Source organism: Eriocheir sinensis, chromosome 16, assembly GCF_024679095.1.
Source record: "Eriocheir sinensis breed Jianghai 21 chromosome 16, ASM2467909v1, whole genome shotgun sequence".
NCBI classification, from domain to species: domain Eukaryota; kingdom Metazoa; phylum Arthropoda; class Malacostraca; order Decapoda; family Varunidae; genus Eriocheir; species Eriocheir sinensis.
In genome coordinates this window covers 21,791,013-21,806,500 of record NC_066524.1, presented here as the reverse complement: position 1 = coordinate 21,806,500, position 15,488 = coordinate 21,791,013, and the positions used below count along the sequence as shown (strand labels likewise).

At 45.9% G+C, this 15,488-nt stretch overlaps 1 protein-coding gene across 1 annotated transcript in view; it reads right to left on the bottom strand.

Annotated features, from left to right (window-relative positions):
• Positions 1 to 15,488, bottom strand: part of LOC126999572 (uncharacterized) — a 67,274-nt gene that overhangs the window by 43,972 nt on the left and 7,814 nt on the right. The gene's annotated exons all lie outside the window — the stretch shown is intronic.

Sequence of the window (15,488 nt, the reverse complement as noted above, 5' to 3'; positions counted from 1 at the left end):
CGTATCCATAGGCCTACCTACGACACTGGAGGCACCCGGCAGCTCTATCCTTTGCCCCGAGATTCTCCGGGACGCCTTGCTGTGTCCCGAGGCTTTCAAGTGTGTCGTGAGGCTGATGCTCATGATAAAAGTCCGTCGCAGGGTCGCAGAACGAGACCGTTTGAGTAGGTTGAATCGGCGGTCGGCGGGCATGGGAGGCTGAGGACAGGCGATGGACGGAGGGCGGGGCTTAAAGGATGAATGAAGAGATGGGGGCGAGGAGAGACCGCTTATTCTACGTCGATGTATTCCTTTAAGAGCTTGCCCGTGGCTGTGAGACGACCATCACCCACTCCTATATACTTACAGATTATTCCCGCCCGATGCTACTAATGTATTACGCCCCGTGAGGACAGCAACAGCAAGTATTCACTATAAAAAAGGCGACCGATTCAACCCGTGAGTCCCGCGAGGAGTAAACAGTGCGTACTGCCACACGTCACCGTCTGCCCCATCCCTTCCCTCCGCCACACAGCCCTCCGCAGGCGGCTACCACTGCTGTGTCACGCTCTTTATGTATAATTAAGCAGCATCCACATCAAGAACAGCCCGGAAAGCCACAGGACGAAGGCAATCGCTGGTCATGCCCGTGTGTCGTCTCCACCTCCGTGTCCCCCACTTCGCCGCTCATCCATCCTGCCCAACACACAGCTCCTTGCCTCCACAGCCCCCACACACCCTCTCTTGCCGCTGCATTGCGTGTATAACATTCACCAGAAGCTCCTTGAAGCTCACCTCCGCATGAAAAACACTAGTAGGAGCCATATAAAAGGGACAAGATAAAGAAAATTCAGCTTCCGACATCGTGCCTCGCTGAAGGCGGAGGGAAGGTGGACTTGGGGTGGTTTTTCTTTCTTCGTTGCGGTGCGCGCCCTCCATTAGGTTTAAGACAACTCCGTGCCTGCGAGTATCAACAGCAACGGCCAGACACAAGTTACAAGGAAATATTTAACCTGTAGTCATATAGAGCTGCATTATAAAAGATGTTTGGTGAGGAAGAGTATCTTAGTCTAGGCGTACGGAAGGCGTTAGCGGCCTTGCCCACGAAGCCCATTGCAAAAGGTGAACGTAGCCAACGGTCGCTGTGTACTCAACACCCAAAATCATATGGTGCTATTGGGTTCCGGAGGGGTCCAAGAGCCCACAAGAGGAGGGAGAATAGGGCATTTCTCGGCCTGTGGGTGAAGCAGGGTTGAGCGACTGTCCACAGCGAGCCAACAGCACAACATGAAATGGGTTGTTGCCCCGCTCTCGCCGCCCGGTACGTGATGTAAGCAGTACGGGCTGCCAGGACGGACACAGCGGGGGTACTACATGCCTTCCTCTCTGTCTGACCTGTTCCCTCGTGCCTGCCACTATAGTAAATGACTGATAATGACTAGAGAAAGCCCACAGCTCTAAATATTTACTCTCTCCCTTACCTGAGCGGAGCGGCGGCGAGGCGAGGCATGTCACCACCACCTCAGGCAGGACGGTCAGCGCAGCGAAGCTGGATATGCTTTCCCTCATTGAATTAACTGTTTCCTTGGTGTCTTGTTCTCTCACGTGTTGTATATGATTGTTCTGGTGCTGAATGAGTCTAGAAATATCACCGTGCGCTCTCTCTCTCCTCCGTGAGTCATGAGGAGAAGCGAAGACATTACAACAGGCGGGCAGGCAGGAACTTGACAGGACAGCCCAGCGAATCTAAATGCTTTCCCTCTCTGTTTTAACCGTTTTCCCGTTCCCTTAGCACTCTGTAAATGACTGATAATGCTAACAGGTAGACCACAGTGTTATCCCTTCCCTGCGTGAGGCGAGGGGGGGCGAGCGAGGCTGTGAAGGGGAGGCGAGACAGATGGACAGTGTGGGGGGAGTGGGGGGAGGCGAGAACCACTGATGAGAAGGTCCCCGTACGCTTATGCCCACATCAACCTTCCTCCTCCTTCTCCTCCTCCTCCTGCCCAGTGCCCTTCCCTTCCTCCCCTCCACTTCTCCTCATTGGCTCCCCATATCTCTCCTCTTCCTCCTCATGTCACTATCTCCACTCAACAGAATCCACAAGTACTCAAATCCACACCTCCTCCTCCTCCTCCTCCTTCTCGGACAGTTCACACACGCGTCTTCTGTCCGTCCGTGCACATAAATGGCTCAGGAAGCTGTTATTCGTATCAAGGTTAACACACACACACACACACACACACACACACACACACACACGGAGACGGGCCACGCATGCCAACACCCCCGCACTGGCGAACACTCAACAAGGCATGACGGAGTAGCTGACGGGGACGCCGTAATAATAGCGACAGTGACGGTTATGCTACTAGCTCAGGAAGTTGCTATCATTGATTTGGTTGATTCAGAATAGTTTCCCTCAGACGAGCCGCGGATGTCAACAAGCTGGTATGCCTTTCCCTTCCCCCTTCACTTTAATCTTCTCCCTCCCTTCCCTCCACACTTTCTCTCCCCTTCTCCCCTGATAATAATAATAATAATAATAATAATAATAATAATAATAATAGCTTCTGGAGATAAAAATCGACACAAGAGGATTAACACGGACTCCCGGTATTGATTTTTTAACTTTTTCTTTTAGTTAAGCTTCGAGGGAAGACTTGAGGAAAAAAAAGCGTACAAACAAAGGAGAGAGAGAGAGAGAGAGAGAGAGAGAGAGAGAGAGAGAGAGAGAGAGAGAGAGAGAGAGAGAGAGAGAGAGAGAGAGCACCACCACAATCGCCACCACCACCACCACCACGCCCCCCCTCTCCTCGTCCTCATCAGGGGGGCGCCATCCCTCGAGAAGGCTCCAGCAAGTTCCCTCCTTAGGTAACTTCCTCTAAGGCGTCTCAAGGCGTGGCCGCGGGAAGGCTCTGACAACGAGGCGACTTGGAAGGGAAAGTCAGGGCAGAGTGGGCTATATTTTCGTGGTAAAAAACAAACAAGCAAATATGATGGTAAGGAAGATAAAAAAAGAAAGAAAAAGAGGAAAAGACAGAAAAAATGACGAAAATAAAGATAAATGATAAAGAAAAAGGAAGAAAAAATAACCTCACTGATAAAAGAAAGAAAAACAAAGAAAGAAAATAGAAAGAAAACAAGAAAAAAAGACAGAAAAAATAACGTAAAGAAGATAATCATTAAAGAAAAAGGAAGAAAAAAATAACCTCACTGATAAAGGAAAGAAAAACAAAGAAAATAGAAAGAAAACAAGGAAAAAGAAAGAAGAAAAGAAAGAAAACAACGAATACTAAAGAAAAAGGAAGAAAAACAAAGAAAATCGTGGTTTGAGTGAGTAAAAATCCACGGAAAATTTGCCCAGTGTACGTAATAGCCCTTAAATCGTGTCATACTCTCACCAGCATCACAAAACAGTCCATGAAAAGAATAGCCATTTCTACGGGAGTCTTTTCAAACAGGCGAACTGAGGACCCGACATGTTTGGCCATAGGCGAGTGGAGTCCTTTACAGTAGTTCCCCTTTACGTGTCCTCTGAACAGGTAAGAGAGAAAAAAAAAAGTGGTGGGGATGATAACACGCTTTTTTCGAGTTTATTTCATGTTTTTTCTCGGTTCAGCGTTGAAGAGAAAGTAATTAAATGTTTAGAATGGAAATAAACCTCTCGTATTTAATTCTTCCTTCATATTCGCTCTATACACCGACGTTATCTATGTCAGTTTATCGTATACTTAGCATATAACGTATTTTCCGGTTTTTGACGCATTACTATAGCCACTAAAACATCGATATTTGACGCTAATAACACTAACTTTAACTACAGATCGTTACTGGTGCTGGTACGATAGTTTTACAGCCTGAAATTAATTTATGCAATGTTCTGAGTAGGCGAGAATGTGACAGCGCTGGGTTAGTGTTCTCAGACGCTCAACCTCTCGCATCAACTAAATCCAAAGCCTGAAAAGGAAATTAATCGGGTTTTCATGAGTGTTTCGTCACGTTCATGGTACAGAAGAAGGACCGAACTAGTTCTCAGACGCTCAACCTCTCGCATCAACTAAATCCAAAGCCTGAAAAGGAAATTAATCGGGTTTTCATGAGTGTTTCGTCACGTTCATGGTACAGAAGAAGGACCGAACTACCACCAGGGTCATAAAACTACCCCTGGAAATGCCTAAAACGCCTACGAAAGCCTTGTCAAATACGAGAACTTGGTGTTAGACGCTTCCACCTCTCACCTCAACTATATCCAAATCCTTAAAAGGAGCTTAATCGGGTTTTCATGAGTGTTTCTTGACGTTCACGGTTCAGGAGAAAGCCCAAACTACCACCAGGGTCATAAAACTACCCCTGGAAATGTCTAAAACGCCAACGAAAGCCTTGTCAAATACGTATGTGAACTTGGGCGCAGAAATGTTTAAGAATACGCTGCTCTGTACAGGTATAAGAAACTCTACGGACATATACCAACTAAACTAAGGACATAGGGACAGCAAAAAAGGTTCCAATAACGAGTTTTCCGCCCTTTTGGAAACTGCGGATGTAGAGTAAATAAGGTTAGAGCAAAGAGGAGGTCAGAAGTTCCAATAATTAATACAAGTTCTCAATGTTCTCTTCCTTCCTTCCTTCCATCTGTTTACCTCGGAGGCGCCCCAGACTTCTTCACCTCCTTCATGGGCACCTAAGTCACATGCTAGCCAGGCAGACACAGTTAAGATACAGAGGATGCCCATGGATAGCCCGTTGATTAAGGCCATGGGTAAGCGAGGGTCTTTGATAAGGAACAATTGATGCCAAGGGTAGTGCGTAGTAGCGTCAGGTTAGTGTGTTATGCCTCGCCAGCTGGTAACAGTAAGTCATCTGTCTGTGTGCTCTGGTATCCTCAGACGCTTTCGGCTCTCACAACAACTATCTACTAAGGCCACAAAGGGAATAAATCGGGTTCTCATCAGTGTTTTTTTCGCATTCAAGGTGTAGAAGAAGCCTTGTCAAGCTATCACTGGGCTCATGAAACACAACCTCTGCGGAAGCCCTAACAAATGTGTGTGTGTGTGTGTGTGTGTGTGTGTGTGTGTGTGTGTAAGCCGCGAAATGTTTAAGAATATGCGCCACAAAAGAGGTTAATCGGGTTCTCATAAGTGTTTTTTCACATTCACGGTATATGAGCCTTGTCAAGCTATCACTGGGCTCATAAAACACAACCTCTGCGGAAGCCCTAACAAATGTGTGTGTGTGTGTGTGTGTGTGTGTGTGTGTGTGTGTGTGTGTGTGTGTGTGTAAGCCGCGAAATGTTTAAGAATATGCGCCACAAAAGAGGTTAGTCGGGTTCTCATAAGTGTTTTTTCACATTCACGGTGCAGGAGCCTTGTCAAGCTATCACTGGGCTCATAAAACACAACCTCTGCGGAAGCCCTAACAAAAGTGGGTGTGTGAAAACCGCGAAATGTTTAAGAAAATTGGCCACAAAGGAGTTTAGTCGGGTTCTCATGTTTTTTTTTCGCATTCAAGGTGTAGAAGACGCCTTGTCAAGCTATAACTGGGCTCATAAAACTACCCACGGAGACACTAACACAACGTCCGCCCCATGACCAACACAAATTTAATGAGGATCACATGAGGGAGCCACCAGCGCCTATGAGAGGAGATAAAGGTGCCCGGATAGCTGGGAGTCCTACTCGTATATCGGGTTGTGTCACGTCGGCCATCACCTCGGACCAGTGCATGAGGTTGGTAGGGAATGGAATATAAATGTAAGGTATAGAAGAATAGATTGAATAGAAGGTGGATAGATGAAACACACACACACACACACACACACACACCTACGCACGCACGCACACGCAAACACAACGGAATATAATAATTGTTAGCGCATACGATAACCGGAAAGAAAAAAAACGTCGATGGTGAAACACTACAGCTGCAGAAATACATTAAACTGTGTGTGTGTGTGTGTGTGTGTGTGTGTGTGTGTGTGTGTGTTAGGCAATGGTGACCCAATAATAATAACAATAATAGTAATAATAGTAATAATAATAATAATAATAATAATAATAATAATAATAATAATAATAATAATAATAATAATAATAATAATAATAATAATAATAATAATAATAATAATAATAATAATAATAATAATAATAATAATAATAATAATAATAATAATAATAATAATAATAATAATAATAATAATAATAATAATAATAATAATAATAATAATAATAGTAATAATAGCAACAGCAATAGGCGATATAAATTCTCTCTCTCTCTCTCTCTCTCTCTCTCTCTGATTTAAAGAGAGAGAGAGAGAGAGAGAGAGAGAGAGATTGCTCACTATTTACGAGACAGAACGAAAATCTCTCTCTCTCTCTCTCTCTCTCTCTCTCTCTCTCTCTCTCTCTCTCTCCCCGCCCACAGGTTAGGGCTGCATGACCTTGAATCCTTCCCTCTCCCCCCCAAGAATCCCTCCTCCTCCTCCTCTTCCTCTTCCTTCTCCTCCTTTTCCTCCCTTCCTTCTCCGCAACCACTATTATCACCACCTCCACCTTCCTCCTCCTCCTCCTCCTCCTCCTCTTCCTCCTCCACATGTATCTAATCTATCAGTCCAGTTTCGAGAGAGCGAGAGAGAGAGAGAGAGAGAGAGAGAGAGAGAGAGAGAGAGAGAGAGAGAGAGAGAGAGAGAGAGAGAGAGAGAGAGAGAGAGAGAGAGAATCACGAAGGCAAAACAAAGCAAAAAAAAGGAACATCACTCAAGGTGGAAGTCAAGGCCAGGAGGAGGAGGAGGAGGAGGAGGAGGAGGAGGAGGAGGAGAAAAGGAGAGAAAAAATGGAAGAGAAGCTGTAGGAAAGACCGAGGAAGAGGAGGAGGAGGGATGGACAAGAGGAGGAGGAGGAGGAGGAGGAGGAGGAGGAGGAGGAGGAAGAGAAGACAAAAATTATGCAGCATGATTATAAGAGACCGAAAGGGAAGAAGAAAAAAAGAAAAAAAAAGGAGGAGGAGGAGGAGGAGGAGGAGGAGGAGGAGGAGGAGGAGGAGAAGAAAGAAGAAGGAACGGAAGACACTGGAATATAAACAACAACAACAACAACAATAATAACAAGAAAACAATTACATAAACAAAAACAAACAAACGAACGAATCAACAAACATAAACAAAGCGAGAACGAAAATAATAAAAAAAAAAAATCAGACGAAAAATCACAACAAAAGGAAGGTCAAGAGAGGAAGGAAAAAAGGAAAGGAAGGAAAGGAGAGAGAAAGGAAGGAGAGGAAGGAAGGAAAAGGAAGGAAGGGAAAGGAAGGGAAGGGAGAGGGAAGGAAAGGATGGAAGGAAGGGAAAGAAAAAGAAGGGAAAGGAAGGAAGGGGAGGGAAGGGAATGAGAGGAAAGAGAAGGGAAAGGAAGAAAGGGGAGGGAAGGGAATGAAAGGAAAGAGAAGGAAGGGAAAGGAAGGAAGGGAAAGGAAGGAAAGGAAAGGAAGGGAAGGGAGAGGGAAGGAAAGGATGGAAGGAAGGGAAAGAAAAGGAAGGGAAAGGAAGGAAGGGGAGGGAAGGGAATGAAAGGAAAGAGAAGGAAGGGAAAGGAAGGAAGGGGAGGGAAGGGAATGAAAGGAAAGAGAAGGAAGGGAAAGGAAGGAAAGGAAAGGAAGGAAGGAGAGGGAAGGGAAGAGGTTTGGTAAAAAAAACCGCAATATCAAAATAAAAATAAAAATAAATAAACTGGATAAGAGGAAGAAAAAAATGGGTGAGGTAAGACAGGTGACAAGGAGCTAACTGTACGTGTGTGTGTGTGTGTGTGTGTGTGTGTGTGTGTACCTGTCTTTGTTTCTGTCTGTCTGTCTCTCTCTCTCTCTCTCTCTCTCTCTCTCTCTCTCATACCAAGAAAAATCGAAATATAAATAAAGATTTAGGAAACAATAACAACAACAACAACAATATCAACAAGGTGAAGATGAGACGAGGAGGAGGAGGAGGAGGAGGAGGAGGAGCGTGAAGGACAACTGGTCTCATCTCCGCGTGAGAGAGAGAGAGAGAGAGAGAGAGAGAGAGAGAGAGAGAGAGAGAGAGAGAGAGAGAGAGAGAGAGAGAGAGAGAGAGAGAGAGAGAGAGAGAGAGAGAGAGAGAGAGAGAGAGAGAGAGAGAGAGAGAGAGAATCCCCTCACCTCCCTGCACCCCTTCAACACACCCCTATATACACCCCCTTACACCTCTCACCCCTTCCTACACCCCCTCACATCCCTCCTCACATCTCTCACGCCTTCCTACACCCCCCTTCACCCCTGACACCCCCCCCTCGTCACCCCTCCCGTCCCTGCAATATACGCCTTCACCCCATCTCTCAATCTCTGTCACATCCCCTTCACATAAAGCCACACCCCTTTCACATCCCTAACTATTATATATTTACAAGTTTAATCTCTCTCTCTCTCTCTCTCTCACATCCCCAGCCACACCCTTATCTGGCCACACCCTTGTTTACAGCTACACACCTATTACCCATTATGACCACATCTCTCACGTCACATCTCTTCTTCTTCTTCTTCTTCTTCTTCTTCTTCTTCTTCTTTATTACATCACTAACATCTATTGACCACATCCCTGACGTTATATCAATTAAGGGGACATAATACAAATAATAATAATAATCATAATAATAATAATAATAATAATAATAATAATAAGCTCTCTGGTTATTCAAATTCTTCTCTCCCTCCTTCCTTCCATTCTCCTCTTCTATTTCTTTTCATTTCTCTTTCCTCCTCCTCCTCCTCCTCCTGGCCACACCTATGCTGCCTCGTGGTCCGTTCAAGGCCAGCATAAGTAAGCATAGTACGCCCATTTAGCGATAAGCATGACAAAGGGGCATATTCTCTCTTATTATTATTATTATTATTATTATTATTATTATTCTTCTCCTTCTCGCTATTTCTTTTTTTCTCCTTTTTTATTACATTTTCTTTTCTTTCGACCTTTCCTTCCTTCTTCTCCTCCTTCTCTCTTCGTGTTCTTGGGTACGATCACACAGAACACACACACACACACACACACACACACACACACACACACACACACACACACACACATAGCCCCCTCCCCCTCCTCCACCTCCCCCTCCACTGTAGAGTCATATCATCTTCCACGGGTTAAATAATAGTGCCTGAACCAGTCCACACACTTCGATTACGGCATTCGGATCCAATTCCATTCTTACACAACGAAGAGGTTATGGAATTCGTGCAGTGGAGAGAGAGAGAGAGAGAGAGAGAGAGAGAGAGAGAGAGAGAGAGAGAGAGAGAGAGAGAGAGAGAGAGAGAGAGAGAGAGAGAGAGAGAGAGAGAGAGAGAGAGAGAGAGAGAGAGAGAAAAGTTGATGGGTAGCGGACCTTGTCAACTAAAGATAGGTAGGCAACGGAGGGTGACGGGAAGGGTTGATGGGTTGAGGACCTTGCCAACTAAGAATAGGTAGACTACAGTAGGGGTAGTATTATCTCCATCAGTAGAGGAAGCAGTTCAAGGGCAGCAATATGAAGTAAAAAGGGGGTGGGAAGGGGTAGTGATGTGAGGGAAGGGATGAAGAGGGGGAAGGAAGGTTTTGAGGTGAAGGAGTGCGAAGGGAAGCTTAGGAGGGGCATGTGAGGCTGGGTATAGCAGTGTTAGTTAGATTGGGTGGACGAGGTGTTGTGATGGCCGCTGTCTCGAGGTGAACTGATGCGTGGGGGACAAGAGTAAAGGATTAAGAAACTTGCCAACTAATAATAGACAGGCTTTAGCAGTGTTAGTCTGGCTGGGTAGACGAGGTATTGTGTTGTGATGCCTGTTGTCTCGAGGTGAACTGATGCGTGGGTGACGAGAGTAAAGGATTAAGAAACTTGCCAACTAATAATAGACAGGCTTTAGCAGTGTTAGTCTGGATGGGTAGACGAGGTATTGTGTTGTGATGCTTGTTGTCTCGAGGTGAACTGATGCGTGGGGGACAAGAGTAAAGGATTAAGAAACTTGCCAACTAATAATAGACAGGCTTTAGCAGTGTTAGTCTGGATGGGTAGACGAGGTATTGTGTTGTGATGCCTGTTGTCTCGAGGTGAACTGATGCGTGGGTGACGAGAGTAAAAGACTGAGAAACTTGCCAAATAATAAAAGACAGATTAATGCAACAAGAGTATAGGATTAAAAAAATACTTGCTAACTAATAATAGATAGGCTTTATCAGTAATAGTCTGGCTGGGTAGACGAGGTACTGTGTTGTGATGGCTGTTGTCTCGAGGTGATCTGATGCGTGGGTGACGAGAGTAAAGGATTAAGAAACTTGCCAACTAATAATAGACAGGCTTTAGCAGTGTTAGTCTGGATGGGTAGACGAGGTATTGTGTTGTGATGCTTGTTGTCTCGAGGTGAACTGATGCGTGGGTGACGAGAGTAAAAGATTGAGAAACTTGCCAATTAATAAAAGACAGATTAATGCAGTGTTAGTTTGCTTGGGTGGACGCGGTGTTGTCCTGGCTGCTGTCGTGAACTTATGCGTAGGGGACAAGAGTATAGGATTAAAAAAATACTTGCTAACTAATAATAGATAGGCTTTATCAGTAATAGTCTGGCTGGGTAGACGAGGTACTGTGTTGTGATGGCCGCTGTCTCGAGGTGAACTGATGCGTATGAAACAAGAGCAAAGGATTAAGAAACTTGTCAACTAATAATTATAATAGATAGGCTTTAGCAGTGTTAGCCAGCGTGAGTAGACGAGGTGCTGTTGTGTTGAGGTGAACGGATGCGTGGGTCGTAAGATTTGAGGACTGAAAAACTTGCCATCTAAGAACAGCACAGGATGAGTAGGTGGTGAGATTCAGTGGGTGAGTGGATGAGAGATACTTGTGGAAAAAAATAATTAGACTCTTTGTTATAAAATGATCACCATTGCCACCATTTCTCTCTCTCCACCTCACTTTCTTTTGTATAGTTACGTTTATTCTCTCTCTCTCTCTCTCTCTCTCTCTCTCTCTCTCTCTCTCTCTCTCTCTCTCTCTCTCCCTCTCTCCTTAGTCTCTTTAACCTCCTTCCTCAGACAAAAGTAGACGATATACTGAAGCCATTTATAACCAGACTTAGGCATGACCTCGACACATATGTTACAACGAGACTGACAGACTGCCCAGAGGAGTGACAGACAGACTGGCTGGGACGTAACAGGAACCCGTCCAACGATGAAGAAGAAGAAGAAGAAGAAGAAGAAGAGGAGGAGGAGGAGGAGGAGGTATGGGAAGGCAGAAAGACAGGTGGAAGGGCAGAATTATGCAAGAGTGACGGAAGATCTGCGAAACGGAGGTGGCAAAAAAATAAAAAGAGGTTTGCAGTGGAAGGTGACTGTCCTGGATTGGGTTGGGTCGGGTTACAGTGCCTACGTGAGGTGGTGGAGCCGGGTACATCGATGTTATGTAAGTGTGTGTGTGTGTGTGTGTGTGTGTGTGTGTGTGTGTGTGTTAATCTGATCATCTCTGTGTGTGTGTTTCAATATGTCAGTCTGCCTTTGAACATGAACCGAGAGGAGGAGGAGGAGGAGGAGGAGGAGGAGAGGAGGAGAGGAGGAGGAGGAAAGGACGAAAAAAAAAAAGAAACGAGAAATAACGAGAAAATGGAAGGAAGGAAGAAGAATTTGAGAGAGAGAGAGAGAGAGAGAGAGAGAGAGAGAGAGAGAGAGAGAGAGAGAGAGAGAGAGAAGGAAGGATGGGAGAGCAAGCGCAAGTTTTTCTAAGGGAGGATGAGCCTGGGATGGGACCGCCAAGGACACCCACTACCACGCCCACCACCACCACCACCACCACTATCACCACCACCACCACCAATACCATCACCACCACCACCACGTCATTATACCCCCAACAACCTTTCCATATAAGTATTTTTTTTTGTGTGTATATCGTCATCACCACCACCACCACCACCATCACCACCACCACCACCATCACCACCACCACCACCACCACCACGTCATTATACCCCCAACAACCTTTCCATATAAGTATTTTTTTTCTGTGTATATCGTCATCACCACCACCACCATCACCACCATCACCACCACCACCACCAATACCATCACCACCACCACCACCAATACCATCACCACCACCACCACCAATACCATCACCACCACCACCACCACCAATACCATCACCACCACCACCACGTCATTATGCCCCCAACAACCTTTCAATATACGCCATTTTCTCTCTATATAACCACCACCACCGTCACCACCATCCCCACCACCACTATCATCACCACCATCACCACCTCCAGAGCGTTTAGATACACGTAAATATTCCTACACTATCTCCTTATAATAATGATATCATCACTGAATTCAACACCGCCTGCATCACCACCATCACCAACACCACAATCTTTACCGTCAACACCGCCATGAGCTGCACCACCACCACCACCAGACAGACACACACACAAGCAGGAGGAGGCACCACCCGTTAACAGTAAGTAAGAAGGGTTCCCGGCGCCCAAAAAACCGCTGCTCCACCCTGGTTTAAGTGAAGACGCTCTCTCGCTGTATTCAGGTTCCAACGAAGATGCGCAGCAGTCCATCCCTTTTTCCTGTTACGTGAAGGTGCGCGGCTGTAGGTGGCTCTGTCCTTGGTCTATACAACTTGCTGCAGCCTATCCCTCCTACCTCCCTACCCCTCTGTCTACCTCTCTGTCTGTCTCTCTCTCTCTCTCTCTCTCTCTCTCTCTCTCTCTCTCTCTCTCTGTCCATACTGCTCCTTTGTTCTGGTCCACACAACTTGCTGCAGTCTATCCCTCCTACCTCCCTACCCCTCTCTCTACCTCTCTGTCTGTCTGTGTGTCTGTCTCTCTTTTTCCCTCTGTCTGTCCATTCTGCTCCTTTGTTCTGGTCCATACAACTTGCTGCAGCCTACCCTTCCTCCCTCCCTACCCCTCTGTCTACCTCTCTGTCTCTCTGTGTCTCTGTCTCTCTCTCCCTCTCTGTCCTTTCTGCTCCTTTGTGTCTCGGCGTTGGGAATGTCCAGTTAAAGTCTCCATAGAAGTTTGAATGGCTGAGATTATTGCCATTATGATCACCATGAGACGAATCAGGTAGAGAGGGAAGATTTCGGACGCTGAGAGCAGTTTTCAGACTTCTACTTCGGGTTGGGTCCTTTCCTACCTCGCCTGTACCTCGAGTCATCTTCCTCCTTCTTCTCCTCCTCCTCCGCGTCACTACAAACACGTATCAGTCACGTCAATCTCATCCAGTCTTCGAGGCTCCCATGTCCACCCACCGCACCTCGCCTGTATACCTTAAGGGTCAAATTGTAAGACATTTCATCGCCCAAGAACACATATTTGACAAGGCTTTCGTAGGAGTTGTGGGCATTTCCAGGAGTAGTTTCATAACTCTGGTGGTAGCTTGACCCTTCTTCTGTACCGTGAACCTGAAGAAACACTCATTAGAACCCGAGTGACCCCCTCTTTGTCCTTTAGAACTAGCTGATGTGAGAAGCGAAAGTGTCTTAAAATGCCGACCTAAAAGTCCTCCTCCGTGCCACTACAAACACGTATCAGTACTGCCAATCTTATCCAGAGCCTTTGAGCGTCTCAAATCCACCCGCCTTTCTGGTTTGTTTCCAGCTCACCAGTTTGCACGCCGGGAAAACCTGACCACAACTACCCCACGTCTGACCATTAATCACGAGCCTCAGACTGTAATGACGAGGAACCTGATGCCTGATTAGTGCAGCAAGACTTTCTTCGGCGCTTGGTACATACCCTCAGACAAAAAGGAAAACAAGAAGGAAGACGAGGATGAAGATACAACGGAGAAGAGGAAGAGGAGGAGGAGGAGAAGGTTATGGAGGAGAGAATGACAGTAAAAATAGATGATGGAAAAAAGAGGAATATATACAAGAGGAGGAAGAGGAGGAGGATATTTTACAAGGTCAGAGGGTATGAGGGTGGAAGCAAACTAAGGACCCATCCAACGGTGCTTCCTGGCGACTCCACCCTCTTCCACTTCGTCCACTTCTTCCTCCTCCTCCTCCTCCTCTTCTTCCTCCTACTCCTTTTTCTCTTTTTTTTTCTTTCTCATCGTCGTAACCATTGCAGCCAACACCTATATGTACTCTTCCTCCTCCTCCTCCTCTTCTTATTCTTCCTCCTCCTCCTCCTCCTCCTCCTCCTCCTCTTCTTATTCTTCCTCCTCCTCCTCCTCCTCCTCCTGTTGCTCATTCCTGTTTTTCTCATCTGTTGTTCTCTCCTTTCCTTCCTTTTACGTCTCCTCCTCCTCCTCCTCCTCCTCCTCCTCCTCCACCTACACACACTAAGTTATATATAAAGACAGCGTAACAAGAATCTTATATTCATCAATTCCTAAACAAATTTATTATTCATATTTTCTTATCCTTCGATGACTTCACCTCTTTGTTTTCTTTTCTTCATTTTTCAAGACGCCAATTGTTGTTTATGAGGAGACGGAAATGAGCACTGAGGCGAGGAGTGTGTGTGTGTGTGTGTGTGTGTGTGTGTGTGTGTAAAGGGTGTGGTGAGACAGATACATATTATAGCAATGCTTATGTAAGAGAGGAAGGAAGGGAGGAAGGAAGGAGGGAAGGAGAGAAGGAAGGGAGAGATAGAGGAAAGGTAAGGGTGGGGATGAAGGAGGAAGAAGGAAGGGAAGGAGAAGAGAAAGAAGGGAAGGAAGGAAGGAGGGAGGGAAGGAAGGAAGGAAGGGAGGATGGAGGAAAGGTAAGGGTGAGGATGAAGGAGAGAAAGAATAAAGGGAAGTAGAGAAGAATAAAAAAGGAAGGAGGAAAGAAAATTAATAAAGAAACACACACACACACACACACACACACACACACACACAGCAAAAGAGGCGAAGGAATAAAAATAAAGAGAGAGATTTAGTTCGTTTGTATGTGAGAGAGAGAGAGAGAGAGAGAGAGAGAGAGAGAGAGAGAGAGAGAGAGAGAGAGAGAGATATGCCCTACGTGATCAGCTGAGTTCAAGGGATGGAGGAAAGGAGGGAGGGAGGGAGGGAGGGAGAGAAGGGAGGGAAGGGAGGGAGGGAAGGAGGTAAATAATTGCTTTGGTAATAATGAAAAAAAAAAAAAAGGCGATTCATATTTGTTAACACACACACACACACACACACACACACACACACATACACACATACCCCCCCCCCCCTCAAACACACACCAACAAAAGTTATCCACTAAGTACACACACACACACACACACACACACACACACACACACACACACACACACACACACACACACACACATCTTATAAATGTCATGTAATTAGGCTCTTTCTTTTACCTGGAGTGAAAGAAAACAAAGAATGATGATGGTGGTGGTGATGGTGGTGGTGGTGGTGATGGTGGTGGTGGTGGTGATGGTGGTGATGGTGTTGAAAAAGGTGGTGTTGATTCTCTCTCACCTGTGGCTTCTTCTTAATTAGTGCCGTGCCCACCTGTGTGTGTGTGTGTGTGTGTGTG